Below are 18,841 nucleotides of genomic sequence, written 5' to 3' on the forward strand. Positions count from 1 at the left end.
TTCTTTCACCCCAACAACTCAGCCATAACAGTGTGGAAGTTACGCCACATCTTTATATGCACCTTTGTGTTAAAATTAATTGTTCCATATGCTATATGGAAATACAATTATTAAATTGCTATATGAATAGACACAGTGAGAGTAAGGGCTGTGCACACATGTGCGTGTGTGTGAGCACTTGCACATGCATCTGTGTGGTGTAACAAACATACACTGTGCATAATGCACAATGGATATTAAACACGGACCTTTATAACAGTAAAATATGTAATTATAGACACATGAATATAAACCTAGATTGTTAAAGCCTGTTAATCACGCTGTATGAATATATATTTATATTATTTATAGCTGTATATGCAACAGTATATAGACATCTAGATACACAGAGTGTGCAGGCATATGGATGTATTATGACAAATTGTGTGCATAATACACAGCATTTATGGTAAAAAACCCCTTTAAAACAATAAAAGCTTTAAAAATATATATTTTAAAGCCATATTCAATTAGTAAATTCTGATGATATGGGGTGTGGTGTTTATTATAGCAAATATAGTGTGTGTGTATAAAAAATATAGTCATAGTAAATGCTGCTAAATGCATGCTATGACAGTGTAATTACCCAATTTAAACCGATATGGATCTACAGCTATGTAGAGAGCTCTATGTGCATCAGTGTGTCTGTGTGTTTCTGTTAGAACAAATACACTTTGTGTCTCATTAAAGCCGGCATTTATGTTGATAAAATCTATTATATGTATTGATAAATATAAAGCTAACCTTTAACAATAAATACTGCTAAATATGGTTTATGAAAATAGAATTTTAAAATGTTTTTCAATAGCCACTTTTTTTTAATGTTGGCACATAAGTAAGTGTGTTAAAATATATCAATTCACTTTTATATATTATATAGATAAAACTAATGAGCAGATACACGCACATGGAGGAGGCTGAGCGAGAGCGTGACTGTGTCTGTGTTATTTAAACATGGGTGCGAGGATTTTGATGGGATGTGTTGCATGAATCTAAGCGACCACTCAGAATTGATTCATAAGAGTATCCAGAAATTGAAACATTTAAACAAAGACTTGCAGCTAAATCAGGGGTGGGACACTTTTGGTCTGTTTTCATGGCTCGGGAATTTTGGACCGTGGGTCAAAAATATGGCAGTGTTTATTTTAATAGCTCTAATTGCTGTATTAATGATTGCCTTATGTCTTCCTTGTCTTTTTTCTTGTGATCAATGACCAATCGAACAAAGTATGAATCAGGTTATGGTCACACAGTTATATGCGAACTTTGCCCTTCTGCAGATAAATAAAGAAGGGGGAGATGTGAGAGAGGATGGAAACTATTTGATTATTGACAAAGAGAAGTAACTGCTTGGCTGGAGAAGAAAGAGTTAAAGAAGAAGCAAAGTACACTGTGTGATTAAGCAGAGCAACCCAGGTGGACAGGAGCAGGAGAACAGAAAGATAAGGAACTGGCTATTCTGGGACTGTTTGTGAAATGACGAAGAATGTTGGTAAAAACAACACCATAAACCAGGAACTAAACATGATGTGCTAAAACTAGCTTGGTATAAAAGGTAGAGCAATAGGCTAAAAATATCTTTTGCTAGAACAGCATAAAAGCTAGAGCAATAGGCAATAAAGTGATTAGCTGCATGAAGATGCTCTGCGTCCGTGCCTTTCATACACCACACCCTGCTAACTCCTGTGCAACTATCCTTTTCCCCCACTTGCAGAGCCTCAGACTGATTATGTGAGGGCACCTTGGAAGGTGGGGTAGACACAGATGAGACTAGAAGTGATACTGGCAGCTTATGATGGGTAAGCTGCTTCAGTTTTTGTTTAACGCTAAACAACTATTTAAGGATATGTGGTGGTCAGTTTTGAGCTTCAGATCCGAGCTGTACAGGGGGTTTCCAAGCCCAGGGACACCCGAGCAGCAACCCCGAGCCCCGTCTGTCCCCGGAAGCTCTCAGCAGCCAATCAGATGAGCGAGGGGTGAAGCCGGGAGCTTCTGCAAGAGATTTAAACAGCTCTAAGGAGTGGGGTGAACAGAGTGGGCAAACAGGGTGCAGGGTGGCAGTTTGTGCAGGTAGGGTGATTTCTGCAATCTGCAAGTAGGTCCATGCCTCAGAGAAATACTAAGTGCTCTAAGCCTCTGCCATGATGGTGTGCACTCAACTCAGAGCCAAAACCACTGTGTTTACTGAAGTGGCCCCTTAGAAGATGGATGCTTCTACTCCAACAGAGCTGGTAAGGAAAGAGGTAGCAGTACAGGTAGTAGCCTGCATTGGACACCCAGATGCCTCTTCTGGGGAAAAGGCTAGCACTTGCACTGAGTGTGCATAGGTTGAAGGCCTATCACAACAGGTAGCAGAGCTACAAGAGACAGTGGGTAGGCTGTGCAGTATTAGAGGAGCTGAGACTGAGATAGATAGATGGCTTCACAACCATGTACCTACAGTGGATACTGCTGAGGCACCTTGGACCCTAGTGACCTGGAAAAGCAGGGCTCTAACTCAGCATCTGCCTTCCAACATCCAGATCAACAACATATGTGAAGATTTGAAGGCTTTAGATTGCCATGAGCAAGGTCCACAAGGAGAACCTGCACCAGCAGTGCAGCATGGTGGTTAACATAAAAAGAAACATTGAGTAGTGGGTGACTCTCTGTTGAAGGGCACTGAGGCACCCATATGCTGGCCTGATAGGAAATTGAGAGGTATGCTGACTACAAGAGGCCAGGATCTGTGATGTTTCTGAGAGGGTTCCCTGGCTGGTCAAAAGCACAGACTACTACCTGCTGTTACTTTTTCATATGGGTACAAATGACACAACAAGTAAGTTAGGTAGGATCAAGGAAGACTATAGAGCCCTGGCAAGGCAGGTGAAAAATATTGGTGTCCAGGTCATCTTCTTGTCTGCCCTACCAGTTAGGGAAATGGGGACAGCCAGAAGCATCCACATAGTGCGGATCAATGACTGGCTTTGTAACTGGTGTCACTGAGAAGATTTTGGCCTCTATGACAATGGATTTTAGACTGTTAGGGAGGGATGGGATCCATCTGTCTAGTAGAGGTAAGAGAAGCTTTGGCAGCAGGCTAGCCCATTTGGTGAGACAGACTTTAAATTGAAGGACTTGGGGGGTGGGGTCCAGAGTGTCAATGCTCACACTGTTGCTTCGTCCTGGGGGAGATCTTGCTAACCAGTGCAGGGATAGATGTTGCTTGACTGCCTCTCAAGATGAGGACTGTAGGGCTAACTGTGTCGAGGATGTTTATGGTGACTCTTACACTCCTTCTAGGGAACCTGGTTGTGAAATTAACTCTCCAAAGTGCCTGTATACAAACGTGCATAGCATGGGAAAAAAAAGGATGAACTGGAAATCTATGCGCAGTCGCAGGGCCATAATCTCATTGCAATTACTGAGACATGGTGGGATAGTTCACGTGAGTGGAATGTTGTCATGGACGGCTATGTACTTTTTAGAAAGGACAGGTTAGAGAGGCGAGGTGGTGGAGTTGCTCTTTATGCGAAAGAGCAACTGGAATGTATTGAGCTCTACCCAGGGACAGATGAATGAGTTGAGAGTTCATAGGTGAGAATTAAGGGACAGGCTAATATGGGGGACACTGCTGTGGGTGTTTACTATAGGCCACCTGATCAGGAGGAGGAAGTCGATGAGGCTTTCTATGGGCAGCTGGAAATAGCCTTGCAGTCACAGGCCCTGGTTCTCCTGGGGGACTTCAACCACCCTGATATTTATCGGAGGGAGAACACGGCCCAGCACACAGAGTCCAGGAAGTTCCTGCAGATCACTGAAGATAACTTTTTGTTACAAGTGGTGGAGGAGCCAACAAGGAAAGGTGTGTTGCTAGACCTTGTACTTACAAACCAGGAAGGACCAGTTGATGATGTAAAGGTTGGGGGCAGCCTTGACTGTAGCAATCATGAGATGGCGGAACTCAGGATCCTGGTGGGGGAAGCAAAACAGTAAGCTGGACTAGAACACTAAACTTCTGGAGAGTTAACTTCAGCCTCTTTAAAGACCTACTTAGAGGAATCCCATGTGATAGGGCACTTGAAGAGAAGAGAGTACAAGGGAGCTGGTCATTTTTTAAGCACCGCTTCCTCCAAGCCCAAGACCAGTGTATCCCCATGATGATGAAATCAGGCAAAGGGGGCAGGAGACCTGTATGGATGAGCAGAGAGCTTCTAGTAAACCTTAAACTCAAGAAGGAAATTTCTGGGAGGTGGAAGCAGAGACAGGCCAAGTGGAGGACTACTGGAACATCGTCATGGGATGTAGGAATGTGACAAGGAAGGCCAAGGCCACTTTGCTTGGCAAAGGACAACAGGAAGGGCTTCTGCAAGTATATCACAGCAAAAGGAAGATAAGGGAAAATGTGGGGCTGCTGCTGAATCAGATGGGTGTCCTGGTAACAGAAGACACAGAGAAGGCAGAATTACTGAATACCTTCTTTGCATTCGTCTTTACCGCTAAGAAAAGCCCTCAGGAGTCCCAGACCTTGGAGGTTGGAGATGAAGGCTGGAGAAAGGAAGACTTCCTCCTGGTCATAGAGCATTAGGTTAGGGATAGGCTAGAGAGACTTAACACCCATAAATCCATGGACCCTGATGGGATGCACCCAAGCGTACTGGGGGAGCTGTCAGATGTTGTTGCTCTGCTGCTCTCCATCATCTTTGAAAAATCATGGAGAATGGGTGAGGTGCCCGATGACTGGAGGAAGGCCAATGTTACTCCCATCTACAAAAAGGGCAAGAAGGAGGACCCGGGAAACTACTGACCAGTCAACCTCACCTCCATCCCTGAAAAGGTGATGGAACAGGTCATTCTGGAGGTCATCCTGGAGGTCATCACCAAGAATATAGAAGAAAAGAAGGTCATCAGGACTAGTCCAGCATGGATTCACCAAGGATAAATCTTGCTTGACCAATGTAATAGCCTTTTATGATGACATAGCAAGATGGGTTGATGAGGGGAGAGCAGTGGATGTTATCTACCTTGACTTCAGCAAGGCTTTTGACACTGTCTACCATAACATCCTCGTAGGTAAGCTTAGTAAATGTGGGTTAGGTGAACGGACAGTGAGGTGGATTGAGAACTGGCTAAGTGGCAGAGTTCAGAGGGTTGTGATCAGCAGAGTAGAATCCATTTGGAGGTTGGGGGCTGACCTACTAGAGAGAAGTTCAGCTCAGAAGGACTTGGGATTTTTGGTAGATGATAAGTTCACTATGAGCTGGCAGTATGCCCTTGAGGCCAGGAGGGCCCATTGTATCCTGGGGTGCATCAGGAGGAGTGTTGCCAGCAGGTTGAGAGAGGTTATCCTCCCCCTCTACTCGACCCTGGTGAGGCCACATCTGGAGTACTGTGTCCAGTGTTGGGCTCCTCAGTACAAGAAAGACAAGGAGCTACTGGAAAGGGTACAGCAGAGGGCTGCAAAGATCATCAGGGGTCTGGAGCATCTCTTTTATGAGAAGAGATTGCAGGAGCTGGGCCTGTTTAGTCTAGAGAAGAGAAGACTGAGAGGGGATCTCATTAATGCATATAAATATCTGAAAGGCACCAAGAGGATAGTGCCAGACTCTCTTCAGTGGTGCCCAGCAACAGGATGAGGAGCAATGGCCATAAACTAAACCACAAGAAGTTTCACCTCAACATGAGGAAGAACTTCTTTACAATGAGGGTGGCAGAGCACTGGAAGAGGCTGCCCAGGGAGGTTGTGGAATCTCCTACTCTGGACACATTCAAAACCTGCCTGGACATGTTCCTCTGTAACCTGCTCTAGGTGGCCTTTCTTTGGCAGGGGGGGTGGACAAGATGATCTCAAATGGTCCCAACCCTAATGATTCTGTGGTGCATCCCACCCCCACCCCATCCTGTCCTGGACCCCTCTGCTTCCCCAGGAATTACTGTTAGGCCTCAATCTTTGCACAGGTGCAAGGAGTTGGATGGCTGGGTGCTCCCTGTCTGTGCAAGGAACCCTGGTTACCTAGTAAAGGTGGGGAGTGGCACAGAGATCAGGAAGGTTGGATACTCCCTGATTGTACCACAAGCTCTTTTGGGATGATCAGTCATTCCCCAACAACCTGGAACATAACTGCTGTGCAACTGGTGAAACTGACACAGAACTGAGGCCAGGGACGAAATTCACTGATGACTAAAGCAAATCATCTTATGACTCTATCAATAGTGGTCCCAAGAGAGTTCCTTTGATCTCTCCTGGAATGCAGCAGGCTATGACCAGTTATCTCCCTCTGAGTGGGATGCTTGTAGAGCCTGTAAACTCTCAAGTTTACGGAATAGGGGGATTGTTTACCTGGGCTGTTACTTCTGCTCACTGACACTCAACCCTTCGCTCATTGAGGAGTGCTGAGAAAGCTGATGTGAGTATTGTATTATACTTCTACTTTTCACTGCACCTGAGGGAAATTTTTAACATATGTATGAGTATATAGGTGTGTGTATATATATCTGTATGTGTGTGTTAGTTTAGATATTTAATTGCGTGTGTATATTAGCTTCAATAATCAAGTGTTTTTAGTAATCTTGTGATTAACTTTAAAACTGCAAACCACTGCTAAATAACATTTGTAATCCTTTAGACGAACACATTGACCAGGTCTGAGACTAAGTCTAGATCCAGCCACACCTAGACTACTCTCTGAGAGGAAGCTTAGAAAACAAGGGGGTCTATTCTAAACCTCGTGACTCAACATGAGGATTTCCTTATTGCCTATATTTCTTTTGTTAGAAATAAACCATTGTCCGTGTCTGAGACCAAGATTGGATTCAGCTGCACTTAGGGTCCTTTATGAGAGGAAGTTTAGAAAGAAAGGAGGTCCAATCTGAACCTCGGGACTCAACGGGAGAGTTTCCCATATCCTTTTCACCTTCAATCCCTCTACCTTGATTTCCCTTTTAAATTTCATTAGACATGAACCATTCTCCAAGTTTGAGACTCGGACTAGATCCGAGCATCATCAGGGGCCCAACTGAAATGCCTCTATGCCAATGCATGTAGCATGGTAAAAAAGCAACAGGAGTTAGAGGGCTGTGACCTCATTGGCACCATGGAGATGTGGTGGGGCACCTCCTATGACTGGAGTGTTAGAATGGAAGGATACAGACTCTTCAGGAAAGACAGGCTAGGAAGACGAGGGGATGTTGCCTTCTATGTCAATGACCACATGGAGTGCACAGAGCTCTGCCTGGGGATGGATGAGGAGCCGACTGAGAGCTTGTGGGTCAGGAATAAAGGGAGGGCAGGGGCAAGGGACATTACAGTGGAGGCCTGCTACAGGCCACTCAACCAGGAAGACTAAGAAAATGAGGCCCTCTACAGACAGATAAGTGCAGCCTTGCGTTCACAAGCCCTGGCCCTCATGGGGGACTTTAACCACCCACCCTGATATCTGTTGAGGGACAACTGTTGGGGTTTAAGCCCAGCCAGTATGTGTTGGATTGCTGACTGCTGATGACACCGCCGAACTCGTCTGGTCACTGCTGAGCTCGTCTGGTTTCATCAAAGTTCACTCTTTGTTGGGGTGATGATCAGAGGGAAGTCGGGGTCATTCGATGGTGACCTGAGGACAGTTCTGCTGCTGCTGCTGCTGCTGGCTTAACCATGACTTGATTCTCTGCTGATGATCATGACAGCGCATATCTTCTTTTCAAAGCCCAGAGTGGTGGAGATGGGCATCTAGCTGCTGGGCTATAAAAGCGTTACATAGCAGGCAACAGGTTTCCCTTTACCTGAAGCAGGAATAACCCAGACTGTCTTCCCCAGCAAATTCTTTATGTGCACCACAGGAACTTTATCCCCCTCTACAGGATGTAAGAGTTCTGATTGGGCTGGGCCAGCCCTGTTGGCAGATCCCCTAGTGTTGACCAACCAGGTGGCTTTTGCCAAATGTGTATCCCAATGCTTGAAAGTCCCACTACCCATTGCTCTCAGTGTAGTTTTTAACAACCCGTTGTACTGTTCAATCTTCCCAGAGGCTGATGCGTGATAGGGGATGTGATATACCCACTCAATGCTCATTACTGTGCTCTTTGGCCCAAGTGTCTATAAGGTTCTGGAAATGAGTCCCATTATCTGACTCAATTCTCTCTGGAGTGCTGCGTCACCACAACACTTGTTTCTCAAGGCCCAGGATAGTGTTCCGGGCAGTGGCGTGGGGCACAGCATATTTCCTGCCATACAATGACTGCTTCCACCATAGTAAGGACATGGCGCTTGCCTTAGAGGGTCAGTGGAAGTGTGACATAGTCAATCTGCCAGGCCTCCCCCTACTTATACTTCAGCCATCGTCCTCCATACCAAAGAGGCTTTAATCACTTGGCTTGCTTAATTGCAGCACATTTCACATTCATGAATAACCTGGGCAATAGTGTCCATTGCTAAGTCCACCCCTTGATCACAAGCCCATCTATATGTTGCATCTCTGCCTTGATGGCCTGAGGTGTCATGGGCCCACCAGGCTAAAAATAATTCACTTTTATGCTGCCAATATAAGTCCTTCTGAGCCACTTCAATCTTAGCAGCTTGATCCACCTGTTGGTTGTTCTTATGTTCCTCAGTGGCCCTACTCTTGGGTACATGAGAATCTACATGGCATACGTTCACCACCAGGTTCTGCACCAGGGCAGCGATATCTTGCAGCCGTGCAGCAGCCCAGATGGGTTTAGCTCTGGGTTACCAGTTGCTCTGCTTCCATTGCTGCAACCACCCCCACAGGGCATTTGCCACCATCCATGAGTCAGTATAGAGATAAAGTTGTCCTGGGTTCAGCTGTAGCAGTCATTTTTCTCCTTCTTAGTAGCTGGTGCAGTGTAGGTAGTTAAGGTCTGGCGGCCGGAAGATATCGCGCTGTACGGAAAGAGAGAGCCCCTCCCCTGATACTTTTACAAGCCCCCATAGCATGGAGAGGGGAATTGTGGGGCAAGGCCTGGCGATACCATAAAAGGCAAAAATTGTTAACCTGCCTTCTGATTGGATCAGCATAAGTACTTCCACGTGGCAGAAGGTATATAATGCTTGCTGTTGTTTAATAAAATGCTATTTGATCATCCTCCATATTGGTGTCTGTGATCTCTAGCCCTAAGCCAGGGGGTTGGCTTAGTTCTGCAAGTCTTGGCTGAAGCAACGCAGCAACAGTGCAGTGCTGTGGTTTTTTAACTTTCAGCCTGGGAACAACGCTGATAACACCGATGTTTTCAGTTGTTGCTAAGTAATGTTTATTCCAAACAAGGACTTTCTCAGTCTCATGCTCTGCCGGTGAGGAGGGGAAGCCGGGAGGAAACAGAGACAGGACACCTGACCCAAACTGGCCAAAGGGGTATTCCATACCATGGCACGTCATGCCCAGTATATAAACCGGGGGGAGTTACCCGGAAGGCCCAGATCACTGCTCGGGTCGGGCTCGGTATCGGTCGGCGTGTGGTGAGCAATTGTACCCTCTCCCCTTGTTATTTCACTAATCATTATTATCATTGGTGGTAGCAGTAGTGGTTTTGTATTATACCTTAGTTGCGGGACTGCTCTTATCTCAACCCGTGGGAGTTACATTCTTCCGATTCTCCTCCCCATCCCTCCGGGAGCGGGGGGAGGAAGAAGGGGGGGAGTGAGCAAGCGGCTGCATGGTTCCGAGTTACCAGCTGGGCTCAAACCATGACAAAAATACTGGCCATTTTTCTTGTTCAGCAATGTCCAAGGCCAGCTGGATGGCTTTCACCTCTGCAAACTGGATTAATTCACCCTCTCCTTCAGCAGTTTCTGCAACTTGTTACAGGGGACTCCATACAGCTGCCTTCCATCTCCGATGCTTTCCCACTATACAGCAGGACCCATCAGTAAACAAGGCATATTGCTTTTCACTCTCTGATAGTTTATTATATGGTGGGGCCTCTTCAGCACGCATCGCCTCCTCCTCTGGTGACATCCCAAAATCTTTGCCCTCTGGCCAGTCCATGATGTCTTCCAGAATTCCTGGATGACTAGGATTTCCTATTCAAGCTCATTGTGTGATTAGTGTGGCCCACTTACTCCATGTAGCATCAGTTGCATGATGTGTAGAGGAGACCCTGCCTTTGAACATCCAGCCCAGCACTGGCAACCGGGGTGCCAGGAGGAGCTGTGCTTCAGTGTCAATCACTTCTGAGGCAGCTCAAACCCCTTCATAGGCTGCCAGTATCTCTTTTTCAGTGGGAGTACAGCTGGCCTCAAATCCTCTGTATCCCTGACTCCAAAAGCCGAGGGGTCGACCTCGAGTCTCCCCTGGAGCTTTGTGCAAGAAGCTCCAAGTACAAACATTCTCCCTGGCTGCAGTGTAGAGCACATTTTTCATATCTTGCCTGGTCTGGACTGGTCCAAGGGCTACTGCATGAACTGTTTCTCGTTTCATTTATCAAAGGCTTGTTGTTGATCAGGTGATCAACATGATTTGAAATCATTCTTCATCCGGGTCACATGATAGAGAGGGCTTACAGTCAGACCGTAATTTGGGATGTGCATTCTCCAGAACCCCACAACACCTAAGAAAGCTTGTGTTTCTTTACTTGTTAGTTGGTGGAGACATTGCTGTTATCTTGTTGATCACATCTGTGGGGATCTGGTGACGTCCATCTTGCCATTTTCTTCCCAAAAACTGAATCTCCCTTTCTCAAAAACTTCCTCTGCTGTATCACCCCACACAATGATGTCATCAATGTATTGCAGGTGTTCTGGAGCTTGCCCCTGTTCCAGTGCAGTCTGGATCAGGCCATGGCAGATGGTAGGGCTGTGTTTCCACCCACACTTGGGGCAGTGGATTCCAAGCGTGCGGGATGCCCCTCCAAGTAAAAGCGAACTGTGGCTGGCATTTCGCTGCCAAAGGATTTTAGAAAAACGCGCTGGCAATGTCAACTGTGGCATAGCACTTGGCTGCCTTTGACACCAGTTCATATTGAAGTTCTAGCATTTCCGGTACGGCAGCACTCAATGGTGGTGTGACTTCGGTCAGGCCACGATAGTCTACTGTTAGTCCCCACTCTCCATTAGTCTTTCGCATGGGCCATATGGGGCTCTTAAAGGGTGAGCAGGTCCTGCTGGTTAATCCTTGGCTCTCCAGTCTATGGGTCAGCTTATAGATGAGAATCAGCGAGTCTCAGTTGGTGGGATATTGCCACCAGTGCACTGCTGTGGTCGCGATTGGCACTTGTTGTTCTTTGACCTTCAGCAACCCCACAACAGAAGGATCCTCTGAGAGACCAGGCAATGTGGACAACTGCTTAATTTCCTCTGTCTCCAAGGCAGCGATACCAAAAGCCCATTGGTACCCTTTTGGATTTTTAAAGTACCCTCTCCTGACATAGTCTATGCCAAGGATGCATGGATCCCCTGGGCCAGTCACAATGGGGTGCTTTTGCCACTCCTTCCCACTTAGGCTGGTTTCAGCTTCCAGTACAGTCAACTCTTGGGATCCTCCTGTCACTCCAGAAATAGAAATGGATTCCACCCCTTGATACCTTGATGGCATCAGGGTACACTGTGCTCCGGTATCTACTAGAGCTTTATACTTCTGTGGGACTGATGTGCCAGGCCATCTGATCCACACAGTCCAGTAAACCCGATTGTCCCTCTCCTCCACCTGGCTGGAGGCAGGGCCCCTCTAATAGTGATCACAAGATTGTCCTCTTATGTCTTGTAGAAAGGGATTAGTATTCCTTATCACAGGAGCTGGAGTAAAATCAGCCCTTCCACTCCATTTGGGAAACTGCTCACCAGAGACTGGAGCAGCAACTTTCATGGGAGAATCATCCTTGGCCGCTGTTCTCCTCTTCAGTTCACGCACCTCTTCCTCCAGAACTGAGGCAGGTTTTCCATCCCACTTTCTCATGTCTTCTCCATGATCCTGCAGGTAAAACCATAGGGTGGCCCATGCTGTGTACCTCCTATATTTTCTCTCTCGAGCAGTAGGGTGCCTTCTGTTAATAGCTGAGATGTGGGTCTGTACATGTGGGGAGCTGGATAGATTGTCTCTCAGTTGCTTGAACTCCTGGGACAGTTTTTCCACAGCTGAAATGATGGAAGGGGTGAGATTGTCTTCGAACTCTCAGAGTTGATGAGTCACTTCATCCACTGTTGGTGGTGCTGTGTCGTTCCAGGTTATTGATGCAAATGAGTGGGCATATGATGATGGTGCACTCCGTGTAAGTTTCCACCACATGGGTTATGTACATTCCACTTCACCTGGATCTACGGATGCATTCCCAGCATCCCGACTACGATAGATCATCTCTAGAATGGCTGATTCCCTCAGGGACTGGATGCCTTTCTCTATCGTGGTCCAGTTGGCTGAGTGACTCACAACATCGTCCTTGTAGGGAAACCTTTCCTTCACAGCTGCCAAGAGCCGCCTCCAAAGTCTGAGGGCTCGCTTCTCTCTTGCAATTGCTTTGTCAATTCCTCCTTCCCTAGCAAGTGATCCCAGCTGCTTGGCTTCCCTACCTTCTAGTTCGTGACCATCGGCCCCATTGTCCCAGCATCAGAGCAACCAGGTGACGATGTGCTCCCCTGGAAGATGGGTGAAATATTTTCGCATTTTCCACATCTCGCTTGAGGTCCGGGGTTGAGAAGGCAGCTCTTCTTCTTCTTCCTCTTCCTCTGATCCACGTAGTAGTAACTCCTGTTCAGATGCTGTCCCCTGTAGTAATTGCATTGGGACTTCATCTTTCTTCACTGCACAGGTTGCTTTTTGTGCCTCTCGTTTGCTTTTGCTTACAGGGGCAACAGATATTGTCACAAATTGGCCATTTGGTTTAGCTGCAATGTTTGTCACTGTGGTTGGAGTGGCTGCAGCGTCTGCCACTAGTGTTGGAGTGGCTGCAGTGTCTGTTGCTGGGGTTGGAGTGGCTGCAGTGTCTGTTGCGGGGTTGGTGCAGCTGTTCTGCTTGGGGGTTGAGTAACACCAACAGCTGCATTGTCTGTTGCTCTCAGGGTTTGAGTAGCTGCTGTACTTGTTGCTGGAGTTGGTGTAGCTGCTGTGCTTGGAGTTGGAGTAGCTGCGTTGTCTGTCGCTTTGCCATCAGATCCAGACACTTTTTTCTCCCTTTGAAGGTGCTGGATAGTGTTGAGCAGGGCTCCCTAGGCATAGACCAAGCCCCAGCACGTTGCCATGATTTGTCCCTCTCTGGTATTACCAGGACGACAGCACACCTCATTTAAATGTTTTACTAGTTCTTCCGGATGTTGCACTTGTTCAGTGGTGAAGTTCCAAAGCACTGGAGGGGCCCACGGGCCTAGATACTTGCCCATACTATCCCACACACTCTGCCACTCATGACTGTCCAGCCTCAGGGAAAATCTCTTGGTGGTCCTCCTATATCATTGTCTAACCCTAGACCAGACTCGAACCCGACACTGCTTAACTTTTGAGATCAGATGAAATAGGGTGTTCCCAGGGTGGGATGGCCGTGGGTAAAACACACTCCATATGTGTGCCAACATGCTGATCCCCAGCACAATCAGCAGGCAGGTCTCAAGGGTATTCAAAGGCCATCCAAAACCTTCAGATCTCTCAAATGCTGTTGTAAATAGCCTGGTGGGGGAGCGGGGTGTGTAAGGGAATGCCTCCTTCGTAGGTTGACCCCCCGAGGAGAAAAAAAAAGATGTGTAACTTCTAAAAATTTTCATTATATACCTCCGAAAGTATAGAGGTGATGACCATGCTGGGAACACAAGCCAGACCAGTTTCATGATCAGTGAGTCTATTGTATTACAAGTCATTACCATGAAGTACAGTGAAACAAAGACCTTAGCCCAGGCCTCCCAGCTGATAAACACTAAAACAGCAAATACTGTCTGTCAGTAAGGTACCACATGCTCATACTCTGAGATCAAGCGCAATGACTCTGAGAGCCAATAAATCAGCATCGTCACGAGTGACTATCAATCTGAAACAATGACTGCTTATCACAAATATGATTAGACACACTCTGGTCAGATCTGTCTTTATCTCAACCCTTCGTGCCCCATGTTGGGTGCCACGAAGAGCTGTTGTGGTTTAAGCGCAGACGGTAACTTGGAACCATGCAGTCACTCGCTCACTCCCTCCCTTCTTATTCCCCCTGCTCCTGGAGGGATGGGCAGGAGAATCAAAAGAATGTAACTCCCACGGGTTGAGATAAGAACAGTCCAGTAACTATGGTATAATACAAAAGCACTACTACCACCACCGATAATAATAATGATTAGTGAAATAACAAGGGGAGAGGATACAATTGCTCACCACCCGCCGACCGATACCCAGCCTGACCCGAGCAGTGATCTGGGCCTTCCGTGTAACTCCCCCCAATTTATATGTTGGGCATGACGTGCTGTGGTATGGAATACCTCTTTGGCCAGCTTGGGTCAGGTGTCCTGTCTCTGCTTCCTTCTGGCTTCCCCTCCTCCCTGGCAGAGCATGAGACTGAGAAAGTCCTTGGTTGGAGTAAACATTACTTAGCAACAACCAAAAACATCAGTGTTATCAGCGTTGTTCCCAGGCTGAAAGTCAAAAACACAGCACTGCACCAGCTGCTAAGAAGGAGAAAAAATGACTGCTGTAGCTGAACCCAGGACAGCTGTATGTGGCAGAAATGTCCCAAAATATTAAGGTGCATGTTGAGATTGTTCAGCTGATGAATTGGTTTATCAGAAAGCACATTGCCTTCACAAGCTCACCTGCTATTACTGAGTTCTGATTTTCCAACCTTCAATATGCTCTACAGCAAGTATAGCAAAATCAATGAAATACAATAACTGGGGACGATTTGGTGTATAATCTGCTGCTGACCAAGATGAGTGCTTTGAAAGAAGGAAAATGGGATATGACAACCAAAAGAGTTCCTTAATGATGTATACTTATATATTTGAAGTGTGTATTTGAGAGGTAATAATAAAGAATTTCTTGCACTTTCCAATGCTTAGAAACACTTGAGATGAATCTTAGTGTTTTGAAACTAAGGTGCATGCTGGGGGCTATGGTGGATTTGGGTCCTATGTGCTTAGGCAGAGGTTTCCCCCTCACACAGTTCTTATTTTCATAAAAAATGGAATGAAGGAATTGAACAACAGCAAGGTTTCTTATTGAATTGTTTGGCATGAAAGAGCAAATCCTTACCCAATATAGACAAAGATATTTTATACCAATCATTGAGACAGCATTCACATTTGCTTGAAAGGGCTTTTGCTTTCAGATTAAAAAGCTGAATTTTTTTGGGATGGGCTATGACCTAGTTTTTCTGTAAAGCTCAGGAGAGGCAAAGAGAGAGGGAACCGATGACCTTTGGACAACAGCACTTGCTCCCTTGGGAAGCAAATTCCCTGCAGCATACAGTCACCAAAAATTGTACCTACATCATCAGTTAAGCACAAACCCAGACCAGTCCACTTTCTGTAATGGAAACTCACAAGCCACCAGCACGGCTCTTGCCTTAATTTGACCTCTTGAGATGACTGTGGAAGACAATCAAGCTTTCAGGATCTTACAGCTTGATTGGACCACATGTCAGTAGGACAAGCTTGCTCAGGCTCACAGGACATATGGAGTTACATAAGTTCAACTGATTTAGCTGTATGGATGGAAAAATAGATCACCTAGAGATAGACATCTCTTTGCTAAAAATGTTCCATTTCATAACAACTGAACCCCAAAGATACTGAATATGTTGATATGTGCAAGGGTGTAATCTCATTACATGATGTTTTTCAGCCATGTAAAATCTTTAAGCTAGCTGATTTCCCCATGGCCTGATCCTGGTTCTTCAAGGGAGCAGAATTCTCTATCAATCATCAGATGCATTGCTAAGGAAGCCTCTCTCCCCACTGATTTCATAGGCAATAGTAATAATACACATGGCTGCCATTCGCTATGCATTTCTCTCTCTGATGAAAGAATGGTATAGCCTTACATTCATGTCCCACTCAATGGGGCCTTGGCTCTGTTCAAGTTGCGTTGCAAGCAAACAGACACCATGCACCCCTTTGATTAGTCAGTTGGACATTTCTTGCAGTTAAAACCAAGAAGAAAGATAATATTTCCTTTCCTCTGCCCAGACTGGGAAGAAGACCAAGCCTTTTCTGTTCAAAATCAATTGCCCCTGGAAAGCAAGTTCTGATTCTGTCAGTCTGGGACTTCTTAGAAGAGCTCTCCTAGGTCTTTTCTTAGTGCCTCTCTGTGCACCAGCAGAAGCACAGCATGAGCCAATGCATGGGGAAGCAGAACTACGAGACAGGAACTCTCCAGTTTTGACCCTGAGTCTTCAACTGATCCTACTTTGGATACCAGTATTTAATTTGCCTTCTTCCATATGCTTGAGATGACTTTTTGTTTATATTGATGGGAAATATTCCAGTCGGTCAAGTGGGAGGAAGTTTAAACTTGCCCCATGATTTCACACAAAAAAAACTACTTCCAACTGTATGTGAAACTAATACTGGCATATCCTAAGTTTCAATGTTAAAATATGTATGTAAATGCATGTACAAATTTCTCTGTTCATCTTATGTAAATTCATAAAGGTCATGACATCTTTACACTCATTGCGTTATATCCTGTCGCAACATGATAGCCGATGATAGTGATAGAAGGTTTCCATGATGAGCCACTGTGGATGGAGCTGGAACATTTTGCCCAACTCCTAAATGAATTTGAAGACTGTGGAAGTACGGCAAGATTCAGAGACCTCTTATTCCGTGGACTCTGGAAGAGCCTATACCTTTTTTTGCCATTTCTCCCCATGCTCAACCTCTTTGACTTTATGCTTTTACCCCTTGTCCTGCTGACAGGCAGGGTACGCCACAAAATGACCACACGCTAGCTGTATAATATTCAGAGTTTATTAAACAAGCACACTAAAGCCAATAAGCACACTAAAGCAAGCACACTAATGTGAATTAGGTAAATATCTCTCTATACATAATGAATAAGTACAATAAGGCAAATCAGAGATATAGGTATATAAATAAGGTACTGAAGAAAGTTAGCAATGCATTAAATCATTACTGCATAGAAAGAACAGAGATTAAGAAGAAATACATCACCAATTACCACTGAATCATCATCCAGGCCCACACTTCCAGCTGGGAAGCCCTGTTGCAGCCGATGCCAGGAGTCTCAGGTAATTGGGAAAATTCTTACACGGTGCATCCACCCATAGGTGAGGCTTCTCTCATGGCCACAAGGGGGTCCCGCTTTTATACCCTTAGACAAACAACCGGCTTTATGCCAGATCTCTAATTGTTTACTTGTGGGACCGTGCAGTTTCTCATGATCTCACCATTGTCCACTCTGAGAGCATTGGCCAGGTGCCCCGGTGTGGCCAAGTATGAAGGTCATAGAACAGCTGCACACCTATGTTTTCCTGTCTCTTTCCAACAAACAGTCACAATGAACATAAACATATATACTCTACCGAATACACTGCGGCAAACAACATCCTTTGTTACGTCTCTCAGTCATGAGAGGGGATCAACTCTCAGCTGGGTTCCCATCCATTACACCCCTCCAAGCTGCTGCATCTAGTTTCCTTAAGTGCCTGTTAGAGCTTCCTCAGAAAGGCCTCAGTTTCCTTACCTACCCAGTTCTTTTCTGGTTTTCTTATCCCAACCCATTTCCTCACCAAGACTTTTCTAGTTCTTCCAGGAAACTGTAGTTCTTTGGCCTTCTCCTGCTTTCCCTGTGAGTTACAGTTTTCTCCTCACATCTATATTTCCTCTCAATTTATTTCTCTCCCCCTTTTCCAGTTCCTCTTTTGACCTTCTCTAAGCATTTTTCTCATCTGCTGTCTCCTAGAGATGTGGCACTTCTGCTTACTGAATTCAAGTCTACCATTTCCTCTTCAGCTAAATGTCTGGAGGTGATACTGAATTAAACAAGTATTTCATTGTGCATAGATCCATAGACATGGACAAGGCTACAAGGACTCTCAAGATAAGGAAGGCATGCAACGAGAGGACCAGATGTCTTCCTTCAAATTGATGTGGGCCTTCCTCCTGTCGATAAGGCTGAAGAAATAGGTAAACAGCTGCAAAAGAAAACAGCTAGATGAGCCTCTAAGGGTCATAAATTAGCCCAAACAAGAACATGTAGTTAATTGGGGAGACTAAATAAGCATTCCAATGTCCTTAAATAATGGATTTCCATAAAAGGGTAAAATGAGTGGGGGTATTTCTCCCCAAATAACCACCACGACCCCCAGAGAACTCCTCAAATTCACAGTGCCTGTGCCAGGGCCTTAGCTACTCAAATTACCATATGCAATGAGTAATGAGAATTGCGTGGGCACTTCACAGAATTATGATGAATATGTATAAAATAAAGGTATATAAGCTGTAAATCATCATTTACACATTTACAGTGTTCACAGCATGGGTAATAGGAATATTCTGGAGAGCTCTGTTTAAATAGCAGAATCCACTGGGTGGAATGCAATGATGTCTATGTATGTGCCTGCACAAATCCTGCGTCTAAAAATAAATGTGAACACACGCATACATGCTCTCTTCTATCTTTCTGTCCTCTATTAACCCCCGGGTTCTCTGCAGCCTTCACTTTACCACCTGAAACTCACCAGTGCTACTTTATTAACAGAAAGGCCTCCATAAACAAAGATCCCTTTTTATTGCAGTGACACCTTTTGTTGCCTACACTGACTACAGTCCTGTACTAAGCTCCTTTGGATGCAAATAGTTTTTCATTTCTCTCAATCAACCTTCTTGATTCTAAGGCAAAGGAAAAAACAAAACAAAACAAAACCCCAAACAAACAAACCAACCAAC

The sequence above is a fragment of the Strigops habroptila genome, chromosome W (genome assembly GCF_004027225.2).
Source record: "Strigops habroptila isolate Jane chromosome W, bStrHab1.2.pri, whole genome shotgun sequence".
NCBI classification, from domain to species: Eukaryota; Metazoa; Chordata; class Aves; order Psittaciformes; family Psittacidae; genus Strigops; species Strigops habroptila.